We start from the raw sequence: 19,516 nt of genomic DNA, 5'->3' as shown, positions 1-19,516 counted from the left end.
TGCACACATCTGCAAGGCAAGACAGAAAATGCAGTGATTCTTTCTGATTTATCAATGCTGTCTTGGAGCCCTTCCTGTGGGGCCCAGCCTGATGGTGTTTATTTAGACAGGACATAGTTCCCTCTTCCGTGCATAAAGGGATACTCTATTTGCACCATTTGCAGTAGGGCCCTTCTCAGTCCTCATGCCTGACTTGCTGCCCGTATTTATCTATTTCTGTGTTATATGAAAGCAGAGTCCCTCTGACTGAGTTTTGGGTGAAGAAAGGGCAAGAGGGAATGTGTGAAACTTTAGAAGTCACTGAATACATCTGCAAAGAAATTTCTCTGGGTTGTTGCTGTGTATAAAGGTAACCCTTGAGTTAAGGGGCAGCACCAGAGGAACAGAGGTCTGAGGGGAGGGTCTCTGGGTTCCCTAAGAACAGATGCTAACCTGTAGGAGCGGAGCTCTCTCTCACACACACACACACACACTTCTCACACACATCACACACTCTCACATACATACACTCATTTTCACTCCCACTGACACATGCCCATGCACATGCATATACACCGTGAAGACCCAGCCTCTGAGAGTAAGGCACAGCTGACCCTTGCTGTGCTTCTTCATGACCCTCATTTCCCTAAGCTGCCATCCCTGAGATGTAGGTGCCATTTTTTCCCATTTGGAAAAATAAACTAGGTAAAAGAAATTAAGCTCAGAGAAGGTACTTAACTCAACCTGGAATCACAACATGTTAGTGGAGTCAAGTCAGAATTAGAGTCTCATGCTCCAAACCCAGGCCTTTCCCATCTAGTGCACATGGTAACAAGGGAGCTGCACTGCCATCAGCCCCCCATGAGCAAGGGAACAGTCACACAGGAATGAGGGGCACCCAGCCGCAGGTGTTTGTGAGACCTTGTCCCATCACCAAAGCCCACAATGATCAGGGCAGCACAGCTAGGCACAGTATTGGAGCTGCATGCCTTTGCCTCTTATGAGAATGATCAACACCCATGCCCTGCCTTCAAAAGCCATCCCAGCGCATCAGATACAATTCTGTGAAGACATAATGGGTGGGCACCCAGCACCCATTGAACATAGCATGTTACTTAGATGACACGAGGCAGGTGAGCACATGTCGTGTCCCTGTCCATTCAACCTCCTCAGGAGGCACAGGGAGGCCAAGCTGGTTGCCAAGACCACAAAGCCAGCACTGGCTCTGGAACCAGCCTGGGCCAGCCTTTCCCTCTTGGGGGATGAGTGTGTGCACAGAAACCCAGACTGTATGGACAGGGGAGAGTCAAAGAGAAGAGCCAGCTCCACCAGTGGGGTCAGTACCATCCAGTGCTCATGAGCAGGTGAGACCAGTTGTGTGGAATGATGAGGAGGACCAAGCTATACATTGTGTGATGTGGCAAAAGCCCCAGAGAAAGGCAGGATCTTGAGCCTCCAAGGTACAAGTTCAGAAGGAGAAATCATTGCACCTGAGCACAGCTGAACCTTGGTAGTTTTTTGGCAGCTCCACTCAGGTTCTCTCCTGAGTGGACCAGGAGGTAATGGGGGAGAGGCAGCTATTGAGGACAGAAAAGTGGCCCAGAGCAGAACCCATAACAGAAAACCAAAGAAACAGGGAAGAACCAATCCCGCATGGATGGGGCCATGAACACTTGGAGAGATTATGTCATTGAGGTGACATAAGGAAATGAAAAGACTGAGCACTAACATGAGTATTTGGTGATGGAGAGAGAAACCAGAAACAGTCTTTCCCTCTAGCAGCTGTGAGCACACAGAATGAAGATGGTGGGGTTAAGGTGGGAATCCCATGCAAATCAAGGCTAAAATGGGACAACACATGGACAGTTGAGACAGGAATGGCATGAATGAGGTCAAGAGTAAAATGATAACGAAGGACATGAGTAACATCTGAATGAATGGAAACCCCGCCATGTGCTACATATAAGACATTAACACTATTCAATGTAATTCTCCCCAAAGTAATAAATTAATTTGATGATGATAATTATAATCTTAATGAGATCATTTTGCATTAAGCTATTGCTAGAAAGCAAAGAAGTTGAAAAATTGTGAGGAAATTTTTTTTAACAAGAAAGAACAGAAAGGAGTCTGGTAGGATGTCTCCTACCAGATTAGAAACATAACTACAACACCACCACAATCAGAACCATAGTTAATGGCATAGGGAAGACAGACTTATCAGTGGATGGCAATATGCCCATAAACAGAGCCGGTATAAAAGGGAATTTAATAGTTGTTAAGGTGGATATCATATGTGAAAAAATCCAAAAGTAAATAAAAGTATTAGAAAACCATTAGTATAATCTCACAGTGAGGGAGATATTCAAGACAAGTCATAAAGGAACCATTGAGAGCTGTATTCTAATAAAAAAAATGTAATTGTATTGTAAAATACTTCAGCATATATCAAATATGCAAAAAGCTTCCACAGATTGATAAAATATAAAGAAAGTTCAATAGAAAAATGGGCAAGTGATGTAAAAGGTAACTCATTAAAAGAAATGACACCAGCTACAAATACATATCACAAGGTGCTACCCTTCCTGGTACTCAAAACTCCTCAGGAAAACAAACAAAAATGGGAATAGCTGACTAAATTATCATGCAGCCATAACAATTTACAGCTATAAAAATTAAGAAGTTACACCAAATCTACTGATTTGTTCACAAAGAAGTCAAATTGTGAGGTAATAGGTGTAGAAGCATCCCCCGTTTTAACAAAAAGAAGTTATGTGTGGGAGACTTCCAGCCAAGATGGAGGCATAGGTAGATACACTGTGCCTCATCGCACAACCAAAATAAGGACAACAACAATTTAGAAACAAAAAAACTACCAGTACTGACAGAAAGTTGAACTGTATGGAAGTCCGACAACCAAGGAGTTAAAGTGGACACATTCATCCAGACAGGTAGGAGGGGCAGAGTCAGATGGCCTGGAAGAGAGTGCTTGCAGCAAAGCAGTGGATGGTAGACCCTGGGCACAAAAGGCAGCAGCAGGTGGACCCAGCAAGGTGGCGATTGTGGAGGAAAGCAACGCACAAGGCAGTTGGCAGACCAGGCAGTCCCACATTCTCACACAGATAAACCAGGCGAAACCAAGGAGCGAGAGAGACTGCGCAGCACAGGGTTCCAGCACAGGGAAATAAAGCCTGAAAACAGCTGTGGGGGTTGAGGTGTTGGGAGAGACTCCCAGCCTCACAGGAGAGTTCATTGGAGAGACCCACCCACACAGGAATCAGCACCAGGAGGGCCCAGTTTGCTTGTGGGAAGCCGGGGAAGTGACTGAAATCCAGCAGAGGGCAGAGCAAGTGCCATTGTTCCCTCTCAGACCACTCCCCAACATACAGCATCACAACCCAGTGACATGGGTTGCCCTGCCCTGGTGAACACCTAAGGCTCTGACCCTCACTATGTAACAAGCACATCAAGACCAAAAAAAAAAAAAAATGGCCCAGATGAAAGAACAGATCAAAGCTCCAGAAAAAATACAACTAAGCGACAAAGAGGTAGCCAACCTATCAGATGCACAGTTCAAAGCCCTGGTGATCAGAATGCTCACAGAATTGGTTGAACTTGGTTGCAAATTATGTGAAAAAAAAAATGAAGACTATGCTAACCAAAATAAAGGAAAATGTACAGGAAACGAATAGTGATGGGAAGGAAACTGGGACTCAAATCAATGGAGTGGATCAGAAGGAAGAAAGAAATATCCAATCAGAAAAGAATGAAGAAACAGGAATTCAGAAAAATGAGGAAAGGCTTAGGAACCTCCAGGACATCTTTACATGTTTCAACATCCAAATTATAGGGGTACCAGAAGAAGAGGAAGAACAATAAGAGGAAAAGTTATCTGAACAAATAATAAAGGAGAACTTCCCTATTCTGGCAAAGGAAATAGACTTTCAGGAGGTCCAGGAAGCTCAGAGAGTCCCAAAGAAGTTGGACCCAAAGAAGAACACAGCAAGGCACATCAGAATTACATTAGCCAAGAATAAAATGAAGGGCAGAATCCTAGAAGCAGCAAGACAAAAGGAGAGAGTTACCTACAAAGGAGTTCCCATTAGACTGTCAGCTTATTTCTCAGAAGAGACCTTGCAGGGGAGAAGGGGCTGGAAAGAAGTATTCTAAGTCATGAAAAGTAAGATTGTTTTTACATCCAAGATTTGCTTTTACATTCAGGATTGTTCTATCCAGCAAAGCTCTCATTTAGAATGGAAAGGCAGATAAAGTTCATCATCACCAAGCCCTTATTATATGAAATGTTAAAGGGACTTATCTAAGAAAAAGAAAATAAAAAACATGTACAGTAAAATGACAGCAAACTCACAATTATTAACAACCACACCTAAAATAAAAACAAAAACACACTAAGCAAACAGCTAGAACAGGAACAAAACCACAGAAATGGAGATCACATGGAGGGTTAGCAACAGGGGAGTGGGAGAAGGGTGGGGGGAAGGTACAGAGAATAAGTAGCATAGATGGTAGGTAGAAAATAGAGAGGGGGAGGGTAAGAATAGTACGGGAAATGTAGAAGCTAAAGAACTTATAAGTATGACACATGGACATAAACTAAAGGCAGGGGATGTGAGTGGACGGGGTGTGCAGGGTGGAGGGGAGTGAAGGGGAGAAAATGGAACAACTGTAATAGCATAATCAGCAAATTATTTAAAAAACAGTTATGTCCGAGTTGTGTGTGTTTGTGTATAGTATATATATCTGGCATATATGTATGGTGTATGGTGTGTGGCGTGTGTGGTATATGTGGTATATGATGTATGTGTGGTATATGGTTGTGTATGCATGAAGTGTACATGTGTGGTGTGTAAAGTGTGTACGTGTAGTGTGTGTGGTCTCTGTGCATGTAGTATATGGTGTACTATGTATATGTGGTATACATGTATAGTGTGTGTGGTGTGTAGTAAGTGGCATGTGATATGTTTGTGTGGTGAGTATATCATGTAATGTGTGGTGTGTATATGCACAAATGCAGAAAAAGATATGGTTATTTGTCACCTCACTTGAAGTAGGTGTGATCATAATAGGGAAAAACTTTATCTTTTCTTTCTACATTTCTACTTTTGACTTGTCACAATAAGCAACTGTTGTTTGAATTATATTTTAAACATAAAAAATAAAACAAAAATTTTGCCCTGACTTGTGTGGCTCAGTGGATTGAGTGCTGGCCTATGAACCAAAGGGCCGCCAGTTCAATCCCTGGTTAGGGCACATGCCTGGGTTGCAGGCCAGATGCCCAGTAGGGGGTGCTCAAGAGGCAACCACACATTGATAGTTCTCTCTTTCTCTCTCTCCCTTCATTCCCCTCTCTAAAAATAAATAAATAAATATTAAAAATAATTTTTAGAAAAGAAATTATTCCATGTGGTTGCATGCATTAGTAATTTATTCTTGTTTTATTGTTGAATGGTATTTATAGAACATCCACACCAAAACTTGTTACTCTACTCACTGCTTGGTGGATGATTGGGTTGTTTCTTGTGTCTATTATGTAATGCTGCTATTATACAATACATATTGACATATTGTGGCTATGTTTTTATTTCTGGGTTGTATGGTAAATTTATATTTAACTTTATTTTTAAAAGCTACCCAGCTGTTTTCCAAAGTTTTGTGCCACTTTGAATCCCAACTAGCAATGACATACAATATGGTGACCCTCAAAGCATGAGCTAAGTGAAAGAAGCCAGACACAAAAGGCTTCATTCAGTATGATTCCATTTATGTGAAATTCTAGAAAAGGCACAATTATATTGTCTGAAAGTACTTTGGTTGCTTGGGCAGATCTGACGACTGCTGTTGACTGAAAAAGGTACAAGGGAATGGGGGCATGCAGTGTAGAGAAATGTTCTATATCTTCTTTGTGGTAGCAATTAAATGAATGTATACAACTGCCAATGCTCATCAAAGTGTACACCTGAATAGGTGGGTTCTATTTATGTAACTTAGATCTCAGTGAAGCTAGAGGAAAATGTATATTTATACACAAAAAATATTTTTAATCAAATAAGAAATATAGCCTACTCTTTCACCCATCGATGCATTTGAGAGAGAGAGCTCACACACAAAGAATGTGTATAGCTTGATGGTATTCCATACCCTTCGCACAACTCAGCAATAAAAAAGGACACACTCCTGGGGCAGGTAGCAGCAAGAAAGAAGATCCAGACAAAATGATGAGTGGAGGAAAATGGGATGATACAAGGATACATTGTGTCCTCCCATTTATGAAATATTCAAGAACCGGATGGGGGTGTCACTGGCTTGGGAAGGCAGAGGGAAGGATCTGAGGTCTAGAGAGGTTGAGCTGGTGATAGCTCCTCGGTGTAGGAATGTGCGAAATCCCAGTGAGCTACACACTTGAGATTTGTGCACTCCACCAGAGGTGTGTTATACCTCAACAAGTTCATTTGTAAACACAAAAACAAGAATAACAATTAAAATGAGAAAACCAGCCAGCAGGATGAAGATATAATCTACTATGTCATTAAGAGCCATCATAACTTTTGAAGCTAGAAAAAAAAAACATGGTGAAAGTGATTTGGGAACAGGAGTGTGGTGTTTTTTAAGGACTAGTGGAGGAAGCGTTGCTGCGCAAATCCTTCGGACTATAACATGAGAGTGAGCCCTGTGGTGAGGAGACCTGGGAAGGACTGAGGTGGGATGGAAGGAAGGTGGGGACTCAGGAAGCATTTCCCAGGAGAGCACATATAACTTGAAGATGATGACTCTGTGCCTGGTGAACTGGACATGTCATTGCCAAGGCAGGAACACTGTAAAAGTATTAATAATAATAAAGAACCACAGCTAATGTTTACTTACTGTTTAGTCTCTGGACCTGTTCTATGACTTGAAGGGTATTAGTCTTTTAATAGAGTAGGGATCATTACCATTCCATTTTACATGTTAGAACCTAAGACTAGAGGTTAAGGAGCCTGTCCAAGGTCACGCAGCTTGGAGGTGGGATGAGAAGTGTTTCTAGTTTGTAGCACAAGCCCTACATGCTAGGAGGAAAGTGATCAGTTCAGGCTGAAACACCTGTCATTAGAGTCATTAGGTGTGAACTCACAATCAAAGGGACTTTGGGATAAAAAGCAAAGCACAACACAAGTACAAATGATTGCTCCTATGAAAGCTCTAAGAAGATGCCAAGTCACACCCATAGCTATTAAAGGATGGCCAATATGGAAAAAAAAAATAGGAAGTGTTGGCAAGTATGTAGAGAAATTGGAATCCTTGCACACCATTGGTAGGCATGTAAACTGATGCAAATGCTGTAGGAAATGGTATGGCAATCCCTCAGAAAACTGGAGATAGAACTACCATATCCAGCAATTCTACCTCTGGGTAACTACCCAAAAGAATTGAATGCAAGGTCTCAAAGAGATGTTTGTACCCCTGTGTTCAGAGCAGTGTTGGTCACAGCCAAAAAGGTGAAACAGTCCAGTGTCCTTTGACCAGATGAATGGATAAATGAAATGTGGAGTATATGACTCAGCCTTAAAAAGGAAGGAAATTCTGACACATGCCATAACATGAATAAACCTTAAGGACATTATGCTAATGAAAGAAGCCAGTCACAAAAGGACAAACATTGTATGCTAACTCTAACTTAGACCTAGAATAATCAAATTCATAGAAAGTAGAGTGGTGGGTGCCAGCAGCTGGGAAGGAGGAATGGGGAGTTAGGGTTTACAAGGACAGAGTTTCAGTTTGGGGAAATGAAAAAGTTCTGGAGATGATGGTGGTGATGGCTGCATGACAATGTAAATGTGCATACCACCTCTAAATTGTATACTTAAAAGTGGTTAACATGGCAAATTTTATTTTATGTATATTTTACCACAAGAAAAAGTAGCAATTAAGTAGAAGCCAAAAATAATTTAAGAAAACCACCCATTGCTGTCAGAGCGAGACACTGACGGTATTTGCAGAGCCACGGGGCCTTCCTTTATTTTGAGCATAATTAAACCTTCAGTATTTCCTGTCAAATGAATCATCATTTTTTCACTGCATTTTTATGCCTATAATGATAGAATTCCTGCCTCTGGCTATAAATAATAGAGTTAAGGCCCCTTCAAACCTAAATGATAATATGTTTCTCACAGGACATCCCCCAGCACAACCTGTGCCTTGCAGTTATTAAAAGGCTTTGTGGGTGTCTGGCCACATGTCAGAAAGCACTGCATCAGATGTAAACAAGCCACAGCTAAGACATAATAAATAACATATTTAGGCACATCCATTTCAGAGGACCAGGTTCCACTCCACTATGTGCACTAATGTTAAATACAGATGAGTGTCGTGTTCAGATGAAAATAAGAATTTAGCCAAACATAAAAAATGTTTCCTGCTGATAAGTGAGCAGGAGATGATTCCCCATTCCCTGAGAACAAGGACATAGGTACTTGCTTGTGTCCTCAGTTCCAGAAGCTTAGAAGCCCCACCCCATCCACCCCAAGTGAGGTCTGTGCTCTGACTCAGCTCCCACCACATGTGAAGGGCTGTTCATTTCCATTAAGATTAAGAAAATACTGTAGATTGGAGAGGGTGACCTAAAGATAATACATGCATGTAAAATTAAATTAATACATGAATCTGATCACTTAATATTACATTTAAGAACAAATGGAAGACACAAAACTTTGCATAAAATGTAATCACAAATGTGTGAAAAGTTAAGAGAATGCCTTCCATTCCCTTTTTTTGTACTTTGTTTTCTAGAATTTCTCTAGTGGGCATGTATATAGGACTTTTATAATGAGATAGAATTCCATTTCAAGGCATACAGATTAGCTCAGAGCAGCAGTGCTAATCCATGGGACATTAAGCATAGTCTGAAGGCAGTTCTGGTTGTCACAATGTTGGGAGACATCTAGTAGGTACAGGATAGGGAGCTACAAAGGGTCCTAAAATGCATAGAACAGCCCTCCACAAAAATAGCATGACCCTGCCCCAAGTGTCAATGGTGGCAAGGCTGACAAACCCTGGTGTAGAGACCATTTTTGTCTCCCACACAAGACCCAACCTGTAGTGCCCCATCTGCCAGCAGTAACAGTTATACATCTTTTTTCAGGAGTAGCCCATCAATGTGCTATTTACCCAAGAAAAATATCTGAGGAGGGTGGGCTCAGTTTTAAATTGCTTAAGTGCCTACTCTGCACCCCGCACCCACTGCACACCTCACCTTCACGGTCACCTGGTTGTCCTACAAGTTCCAAGGGGTGGCAAATAAATGTGGGTGAGAACACAAGCAACAAGGAGGGTTTGCTGGTACTGTAGACATGGTCTGAAAACCTAATCCCCAGGAACCACCTGCCAGCTGCCCTTCTTGGGGAGAGTGGAGGTGGGACAAGGGGTTTGGCAGTCACACATGCAAAGCGGGTCCTGCTAGACTCAGGCCTGAGGATGTGAAGGTTGCTTGCTAAAATAGAAGAAAACACAAGCAGTGAGCAGGGCCTCACAGTAGTGCCAAGGAAATTGCACCAGGCAACAAGGAGCACTAGCCCTCTGGTGAAGGTGCTGCCATCTTGAAGGGTCAGGTGAAGTTAGAAGCCCCACCAGAGGGGGTGCTGCAGGGACCCTGGATCCTGAGAGGATGCTGCAGAGCGAGGACAAAAGCCCATGGCATGGGAAAAAGGGTTCATTCTCTTCATAGAACACCAGCCAAAAACCATATCCCCTAGCAGAGGAAGCAGGGTCAGACTCACCATTCTCTTGCCTTTCTCTTCCTCAATAATATGCCTTTTTCTTATCTGATATTTTGGATGTTAAAATGCGTTGAACTAAGTTACAGGGACTTATAGATTGGCTAATTGAATTTACTTCCCAGTGGTTAAAGGCTTTTTTCAAAGGAGTTATAAGCTGCAAATGTTGAATTTATCTAGCAAGTCTTTATTTTTCCAGTTTATAAGTAGTAAATAAAAACATGAAGAGAAAGGACATTATGCTCAAATATGATACTCAAAACAAAGGATGCCGTGTCTTCTAAAATGAGTGACTTTCATGCTGCTTAACAGATACAGCTGCACTAATTTTCTTAGAAAAGGACTTTGAGGCATAATGGAAGGAAAAATTATTTAATATCAGTTTTTCACATGGAGTTTATCTCATTAATCACAACTTCTAGGCTGTCGCTATTAGCAATTTTCTTTTTCTGATGCTTCATTTTTAGTTATTTCCTTAGATTCTTAAAATTTTAAGATTTCAACAAACATAGATTGAGCACCTACTGCTTGTCAGGCCACAAGCTCCATGCAGGACACATCCAAGAACAACCTGTCACCTTCCTGGGCAATAATATGTCCCATGGAGAGCTTATCAAGGAAACTCAAACCCAAGTTTACAAGACAACTTAATTCAATCCCTTCTGCATTTAGCTTTCACTCTTTTTCAATAATAAACAATAAATATTAAGAAAGTGCTTGTAATTCTAAGGGAAGGAAGATGAATACAATCTTTTATATACAATCTGAACACTATTATATCAACAAGATGTATGAAAAATACAACACCTTAACTAAGTCATCAAAGTTGACATCATGAATATTGAGACAAAGTGACATCATGTACCTCTTAACTTTATGCACTGAGAAGGTCACAGTGATTCCTGTGATTTGCTATCAAAAAATGCACAACCTGAAATGAATCATGGAAAAGCAATGTCAGGAAAGACAAAGAAAGGCCCGCAACTGCTCTAGATTAAAGGAGCCCAAAGAGAGGTGACAAATAAATGCAGTGCACAATCCTGGATGGAAGCTTGGACTAGGCAAAAACAGCTGTGGAGGACATTGTTGGGACAACTGATGAGATGTGCACAGGACAGTAGATTAGTAATAGTGTTCTATCAGCATTAAAGTTCACTGTGCTGTGGATATGTAAGGAAATGTCATTGTCCTTAGGAGATGCACTTATATAGTTCAGGTTAAAGAAACACAATTCTCTCCAATCTATTCCCAAATGGTTCAGACTTGCAGGAATTATGTGTCCTACTTTTATACCTTTTTTATTAGTTTAGAATCACTAAAATGTTTTAAAATGCATAGAGAAAAATGAAGCAAATGTTATATTTAGTTGAACTGAGGATGCAACTGATTGTAAAATCGATCATATTGTATGTCCCACAACAAAAGAAAAATGCAGCCAATTAAAATATAGCATATTACTATATCATCTAGAATATTTTATACTTTTTTAGTATGCTTTTTATTCAGTCAAGATGGAAGCATAGGTAAGCATGGTTCACCTCCTTGAACAAACACAGCAAAAACTAAAACGAAACTACAAAGCAACTATCACCCAGAATTGTCAAAAAATCTAGCTTCATGGAAGTCTGACAACCAAGGCTTTAAAGAAGTCACATTCATTTGGAGGGATGGGGAGATGGAGGTGAAGAGACATAGAGATATGGAGTCACAGAATGAGTGGTGTGAGTAAGTAATGGTTTTAGCTACCACCTTATGTGTGGTGGATAAAAATTGGGAGGACTATCTCAGTAGTGAGGGCTCCCAACCCCACATCAGAACTCTCCAGCCCAGGGTTCCAGTGCCAGGAAAATAAGTTCCCATAACTTCTGGCTATAAAAAAAACAATGAGGGTTGGGGCAGCATAAGAAACTGTGGGATTCTCAGGCATCTCCTTTTCAAGGGTCCGCAACAAACTTTGGGTTTAGGCAGACTCACTCCTTCTGTGCTCCAGCATCGGGTCAACATGAGCTTGATGAGCACCAGTGGCATACGGGGAGAAACTGAAGTGTCTCAAATCAGGGCGAGAGCTGAAGGAGAGCTCCCTCCTGGACAAAATTCTAGAGGCCAGGCAGCAGCCATTGTCCCTTTTCTAAGTACCCCTCACACACACACCAGGCCTCAGAGCAGTGATACCATATCTAGGTCTCCATCAACTTCAGTCACATGTGTGGCCCTACCCAGGCAATTACCTAAGGCTCTGCACCATCCAACCCATGGGTGCACTTTTCTGTTATAGGCCACACTATTAACACAGGGAGTCAAAGCAGCTCTACCTAATACATAGAAACAAACACAGGAGGTTGCCAAAAAGGAGGAGACAAATAAATATGGCCTAAATGAAAGAACAGAATAAAATTTCAGAAAAAGAACTAAATAAAATGGAGATAAGAAATCTATCAGATGCAGAGTTCAAAACAGTGGTTATTAGAATGCTCAAGGAATTCACAGCATAAAAAAAGACCCAGGCAGAAATGAAAGTTATACTAAGTAAAAAAAAGAAAAATTTCCAGAAAAACAACAGTGGAGTGGAAGAAGTGGAGAATTCAATCAATTATTTAGAACATAAGAAAGAAAAAAACATTTGATCAGAACAATAAGAAGAAAAAAGAATCCAAAACACAAGGGTAGACTAAGGAGTCTCTGGGACAACTTTAAATGTACAAACATTGGAATTATAGGGGTACCAGAAGGAAAAGAGACAGAACAATAAATTGAAAACTTATTTTAAAAAATAATGAAAGGAAACTTCCCTAATTTGGTAAAGGAAATAGACATATAAGTCCAGGAAGCACAGAGAGTCCCAAACAAGATGGATTCAGAAAGAACCACACCAAGATATATCACAATTAAAATGCTAAAGGTTAAAGATAAAGAGAGAATCTTAAAAGTGGCAAGAGAAAGCAGATAGTTACCCACAAAGGAGTTCCCATGAGACTGTCAGCTGATCTCAAAAGAAACTTTGCAGGCTAGAAGGGATGGCAAGGGTATTCAAAGTAATGAAAAGCAAAGACCTACAACCTAGATTACTCTATCCAGCAAAGTTGTCATTTAAAATCAAAGGGCAGGTAGAGTGCTTCCCAGAAAAGCTAAAGCTAAAGGAGTTCATGATCACCAAGCCATTAGGATACAACATGTTAAAGGGGCTTATTTAAGAAAAAGAAGTTGAGGGACTTCTGGTCAAGATGGCAGCGTAAGCAGATATGGCTTGACTCTTCACAAAACCACAGAACAAAGGCTATGCTAACCAAAATAAAGGAAAATGTACAGGGAACCAATAGTGATGGGAAGGAAACTGGACCTCAGATCACTGGAGTGGACCAGAAGGAAGAAATATCCAATCAGAAAAGAATGAAGAAATGAGAATTCAAAAAAATGAGGAGAGGCTTAGGAACCTCCAGAACAACTTGAAACATTCCAACATCCGAATTATAGGGGTATTACCAGAAGGAGAAGAGGAAGAGCAACAAGTGGAAAACTTATTTGAACAAATAATAAAGGAGAACTTCCCCAATCTGGCAAAGGAAATACACTTCCAGGAAGTCCAGGAAGCTTAGAGAGTCCCAAAGAAGTTGGACCCAAGGAGGAACACACCAAAACACATCAGAATTACATTACCCATGATTAAACATAGGGAGAGAATCTTAAAAGCAACAAGACAAAAGGAGACAGTTATCTACAAAGGAGTTCCCATTAAACTATCAGCTGATTTCTCAAAAGAAACCTTGCAGACAAGAAAGGACTGGGAAGAAGTATTCCAAGACATGAAAGGCAAGGACCTACATCCAAGATTACTCTATCCAACAAAGCTCTCATTTAGAATGGAAGCACAGATGCAGTGCTTCCTAGACAAAGACAAGTTCATCATCCCTAAGCCCTTATTATATGAAATGTTAAAGGTACTTACCACTTCTGGCCTGGATGGAGGCGTAGGTAGACACACTGTGCCTCCTCACACAACCAAAGTAAGGACAGCAACACTTTAAAAACAGAGAAAAACCAATACTGACAGAAAATTGAACTGTATGGAAATCCAACAACCAAGGAGTTAAAGTAGACACATTCATCCAGACCTGCAGGAAGCACTTAGTCAGGCAGCTGGGATGGAGAGGGGTCGCAGCAAGGCTGCGGCTGGTGGACTCAGTGAGGTGGCAGATTGTGGAGGGGCACAGTAGCAAGGCGTCTGGTGGACCAGGTGATCCCACATTCGAGTGCAGACAAACAAGGCAAAACTGGGGAGCGAGACAGACCTCACAACCCAAGGTCGCAGCCCTGGGAAATAAAGCCTAAAAACACCAACTGAAAACACCTGTGGGGATTGAGGTGCTAGGAGAAACTCCCAGCCTCACAGGAGAGTTCGCTGGAGAGACCCACAGGGTCCTAGAATATACACAAATCCACCTACATGGGAATCAGCACCAGAAGGGCCCAATTTGCTTGTGGGAAGCAGGGGAAGCAACTGAAATCCGGCAGAGGGCAAAGCAAATACCATTGTTCCCTCTCAGACCACTCCCCAACATACAGCATCACAACCCAGTGACATGGGTTGCCCTGCCCTGGTGAACACCTAAGGCTCTGACCCTCACTATGTAACAAGCACGTCAAGACCAAAAAAAAAAAAAAAATGGCCCAAATGAAAGAACAGATCAAAGCTCCAGAAAAAATACAACTAAGCGACAAAGAGGTAGCCAACCTATCAGATGCACAGTTCAAAGCACTGGTGATCAGGATGCTCACAGAATTGGTTGAACTTGGTTGCAAATTATGTGAAAAAAAATGAAGGCTATGCTAACCAAAATAAAGGAAAATGTACAGGAAACGAATAGTGATGGGAAGGAAACTGGGACTCAAATCAGTGGAGTGGATCAGAAGGAAGAAAGAAATATCCAATCAGAAAAGAATGAAGAAACAGGAATTCAGAAAAATGAGGAAAAGCTTAGGAACCTCCAGGACATCTTTACATGTTTCAACATCCAAATTATAGGGGTACCAGAAGGAGAAGAGGAAGAACAATAAGAGGAAAAGTTATCTGAACAAATAATAAAGGAGAACTTCCCTATTCTGGCAAAGGAAATAGACTTTCAGGAGGTCCAGGAAGCTCAGAGAGTCCCAAAGAAGTTGGACCCAAGGAAGAACACAGCAAGGCACATCAGAATTACATTAGCCAAGAATAAAATGAAGGACAGAATCCTAGAAGCAGCAAGACAAAAGGAGAGAGTTACCTACAAAGGAGTTTCCATCAGACTGTCGGCTGATTTCTCAAAAGAGACCTTACAGGCAAGAAGGGGCTGGAAAGAAGTATTGCAAGTCATAAAAAGCAAGGACCTACATTCAAGATTGTTCTATCCACCAAAGCTCTCATTTAAAATGGAAGGGCAGATAAAGTGCGTCTCAGATAAGGTCACATTAAAGGAGTTCATCATCACCAAGCCCTTATTATATGAAATATTAAAGGGACTTATCTAAGAAAAAGAAAATAAAAAACGTGTATAGTAGAATGACAGCAAACTCACAATTATTAACAACCACACCTAAAACAAAAACAATAGCACACTAAGCAAACAGCTAGAACAGGAACAGAACCACAGAAATGAAGATCACATGGAGGGTTAGCAACAGGGGAGTGGGAGGAGGAGAGGGGGGGATAGGTACAGAGAATAAGTAGCAGAGATGGTAGGTAGAAAATAGAGAGGGGGAGGGTAAGAATAGTATGGGAAATGTAGAAGCTAAAGAACTTATAAGTATGACACATGGACATGAACTAAAGGCAGGGAATGTGGGTAGGAGGGGATGTGTAGGGTGGAGGGGAGTGAAGGAGGGCATGGGACAACTGTAATAGCATAATCAATAAAATATATATTTTTAAAAGGGACTTATCTAAGGCAATGATCAAAACTATGGACATAAAAATGACGACAATCTCACAACTATCAATAACCGAACCTAAAACACAAAAACAACTAAGCAAACAACTAGAACAAGAACAGAATCACAGAAATGGAAGGTTACATGGAGGGTTATCAGCGAGAAGGGGAGGGGGTTGGGGGAAAAGGTACAGGGAATAAGTAGCATAAGAGGTAGGTAGAAAATAGACAGGGGAGGTTAAGAATAGTATAGGAAATGGGGAAGCCAAAGAACTTATATGTATGATCCATGGATATGAACTAAGGAAAGAGAATGTGGGTGGGAGAAGGGGTATGGGGTGGGGCAGGGTGTAAAGGGGGGAAATGGGACAACTGTAATAGCGTAATCAGTAAAATATATTTTAAAAAATAAAGTGATAAAAAATGAGAAAAAGAAGATCAAAACTATGAACATTAAAATGGCAATAAATTCACAACAATCAACAATTGTATCTAAAAAACAAACTGAATGAACAAGCAGAACAGAAACAGAACCATAGATATGGAGATCATTTAGATGGTTACCAGTTGGGAAGGAGTTGGCGAAGATGGGGAGAAAGCTAAGGGATTAAGAAATACAAATTGGTAGGTACAGAATAGCCATGGAGATGTTAAAAACAGTACACGAAATGGAGTAGCCAAAGAGCTTATATACATGACCCATGGACATGAACTAAGGGTTGGGGGAGGGTTGCTGAAGGAAATGGCGAGTACTGGGTGAATGGAGGCAAGGGGGAAAATTGAGACAACTCAAATAGCCTAATCAATAAAATATATTGTAAAAATGCAAAAAATAAACTACTCTTCTAGACAATGCACAGATTTTTATTATGTATCATTCTTGTGCATACATAAAAGAAATAGGTGAGTGAAATAAATAGGTTAAAGTATTTCTCCCACTTGTTTGCATCTGGTTTCAACACTTTTTCTGTACATTTTTTGAATGAGTTGTTGGTGTCCAAGCACTTATATGCAATATCACTCCCTAAGTCACCAAGAATGTAGGTCACACAGTAGTGTTTCACAAAAATACTCCATGATTATTTCAGTACTTTCTTCTAAGCCATTAAAGCCCATTCTGCAGGATTTAATGCCTGGTCTTTCCAGAAGGTGCTGGGGTAAGCATTTGGCCTGTAATGAGATCTCATGTTCACTTAAATGGTTGGTCGACTGATCATTGAAGATCAAAGTCATCTACTCGATCTGACATGAGCCAGGTGGTCATGTGTTCAACCATGACAGCCAACTCACAACTGCTGGCTGCCTGGTAGGAAGAGGTGAACACACAACTGAATACAAAAAGCATCCATATTTCAGATACATTAAAAAGTGAAAAAAAGTGCATCTGAGAGTTAAAATGTGGGAGTTTAAAATATTTAACAGTGTTGGGTTCGTTGGTGGGAGGTTACACTGCTTCTGTACATTCTGATTTTGTACCAATTAGCACACATTAATTACTAGGCACTATTTTTATAATAAAAAAAGAATGCATCTTGATCTACAGAATACAGTTATTTTATGCTTGATTTTTATCTTTATATTACCTATGTTTTCCTAGATACAAAGTTCTCCACCTGTTAGTTCAGGTACAAGAAACTTCTCTGGTGTAAAAACCACTAACTGATCCAATAAATAGTAATCAAAGTCTGTAAGATATAAAGAAAAGCTAGTGTCAGGTGATGCCATCAAGGGCCTCATAGCACTAGAGGATTCTCTTCCTTAGTGAAGAGAAGAGACCACACTGAAATTCTGAAATCACTGTTGGTCAGCCAGCAGTCATGATGTAGTTGCCATTCCCTGCAAATATGCATCACAACTGGCAGGCTGAATATCATTAGTTTGAAAGAAAACTCCTGAGTCAATAGTGGAGCACCCCTTTAAAAGACAGATTTGTTGAGATATATAAGATAAAATTCACTCTTTTTAGCCCTGGCCAGGTAGCTCAGTTTGTTGAAACAACATACCGCCTGAGTCAGGGCACATACGAAAAGCAAGTAATTGATGTCTCTCTCTCTCTCTCCCCCGCTCCCTCCCTCCCTCCTTCTGTCTTTCTCTCCTTTTCCTCTCCCTCTCAAATCAACAACTATATCCTCAGGTGAGGATCTTAAAAAATTTGTGCTTTTGAAATGTATCTATATTATCACATGTAACAAGATTTTGCTGAACAAATCAAGTAGTAGTAAGGAGATTCAACCAGTCATCAAAAACCTCCCAATACAGAAAACTCCAGGACCAGATAACTTCACTGGCGAATTCTACCAAACATTCAAGAATAATTAGTACCAATTCTTCTCAAACTCTTTAAAAAAAGACAAGAAGGGGTAACATTTCCAAAACTCATTCTAAAAAGCCAACATCACATTGATAGTAAACCAAGACAAGGATGCTACAAGAAAAGAAAATTACAGGCCAATATCTGTGATAAATATAGATGCAAAAATCTTCAATAAAATATTAACACACTAAATTCAATAATACATTAAAAGGATCACACACCACAGTCATGTGAGATTTATTTCAGGGATGCAAGGATGTTTCAACATCTGCAAATTAATCAATGTGATACACCACATAACAAAATGAAGAATAAAAGTCATATGATCAACTCAACAGATGCAGAAAAAGCATTTGACAAAATTCAACATCCATTCATGATAGAAACTCTCAATAAACTGGGTATAAAGGGAATGCACTACAATATAATAAAGGATGTAAGTGATAAGCCCACAGCTAATAAACAAATTCAGTAGAGTTGCAGGATACAAAGTTAATATAAAAAATCAGTTTTGTTTCTATACACTAAGAATGAACTATCAGGAAGGAAAGTTAACAAACAATCCCATTTCCAATTTCATTTTAAAAAGAACAAAATACCTGGTAATAACTTTAACCAAGAGGTGAAAGGTGTGTACACTGAAAACTATAAGACATCAATGAAAGAAATTCAAGAGGATACAAGTAAATGGAAAATATTCCATGCCCATGCATTGGAAGAGTTAGTATTGTTAAAATGTTTATACTACTGCAAAAAACCCACAGAGGCAATGCAATCTCTCCCAAAATTCAAATAGCATTTTGCACAGAAATAGAAAATTCACAGAAATAGCAATTCCATTTCTGGGTATGTTTCCAAAATAATGAAATCACTATTTCAAAGAGATATCTGCACCCTCATGTTCACTGCAGCATTGTAAAAAAGAAAAATTCTACCACCTCCTACAACATGGACAGACCTTGGGGGCATTGTGTGAAGTGAGGTAAGTCAGACAGAGAAAGACAAATACTGTATGATATCACTTATATGTGCAAACTTTAAAAAAATCAAATGCATACAAACAGAGAATTGATTGGTGGTTGCCAGAGGCACAGGATAAGAAAGTGGGAAAAACAGGCGAAGGCGGTCCAAACGTACAAAATTCCCATTACAAGTAAGTTCTGAGGAATATAATCTATAGCATGATACTTTATAAATGTTTTTAAAGAGTTTTTCCTTTTTAATGTTGAGTGGTATTCTATTATATTGACATACAGTAATTGTTCTGTCCATTCTCCAGTAGATGAGTATTTGGGTTGTTTCCAACATGAGACAACTATGAATAAAGTTACTATAAACATTTATATACAAAGTTTTGTGTTATGTATATATGTTTTCATTTCTCCTTTTTTTTTAAAGTGGGATTGCTGGGTCCTATGGTAAGTGGCTAACTTTATATGAGAAAATGTCAAACTTTTCTACAGTGACTGTACTAATTTGCATGCCTAACAGCCATGTCTGAGAGTTTCAGCTGCTCCTCCACATAATGGCCAGCCCTGGGTATAGTCATGGTGTTT

At 40.2% G+C, this 19,516-nt stretch overlaps 1 protein-coding gene across 1 annotated transcript in view; it reads right to left on the bottom strand.

The window, feature by feature from the left end:
• The window catches only part of SHC3 (SHC adaptor protein 3), a 225,266-nt gene that overhangs the window by 122,712 nt on the left and 83,038 nt on the right, over window positions 1-19,516 (bottom strand). The gene's annotated exons all lie outside the window — the stretch shown is intronic.

Source organism: Phyllostomus discolor, chromosome 3 (assembly GCF_004126475.2).
Source record: "Phyllostomus discolor isolate MPI-MPIP mPhyDis1 chromosome 3, mPhyDis1.pri.v3, whole genome shotgun sequence".
Taxonomy (NCBI): domain Eukaryota; kingdom Metazoa; phylum Chordata; class Mammalia; order Chiroptera; family Phyllostomidae; genus Phyllostomus; species Phyllostomus discolor.
The sequence above is the reverse complement of the archived record's forward strand: the minus strand, read 5'-3'. Positions and strand labels throughout refer to the sequence as shown.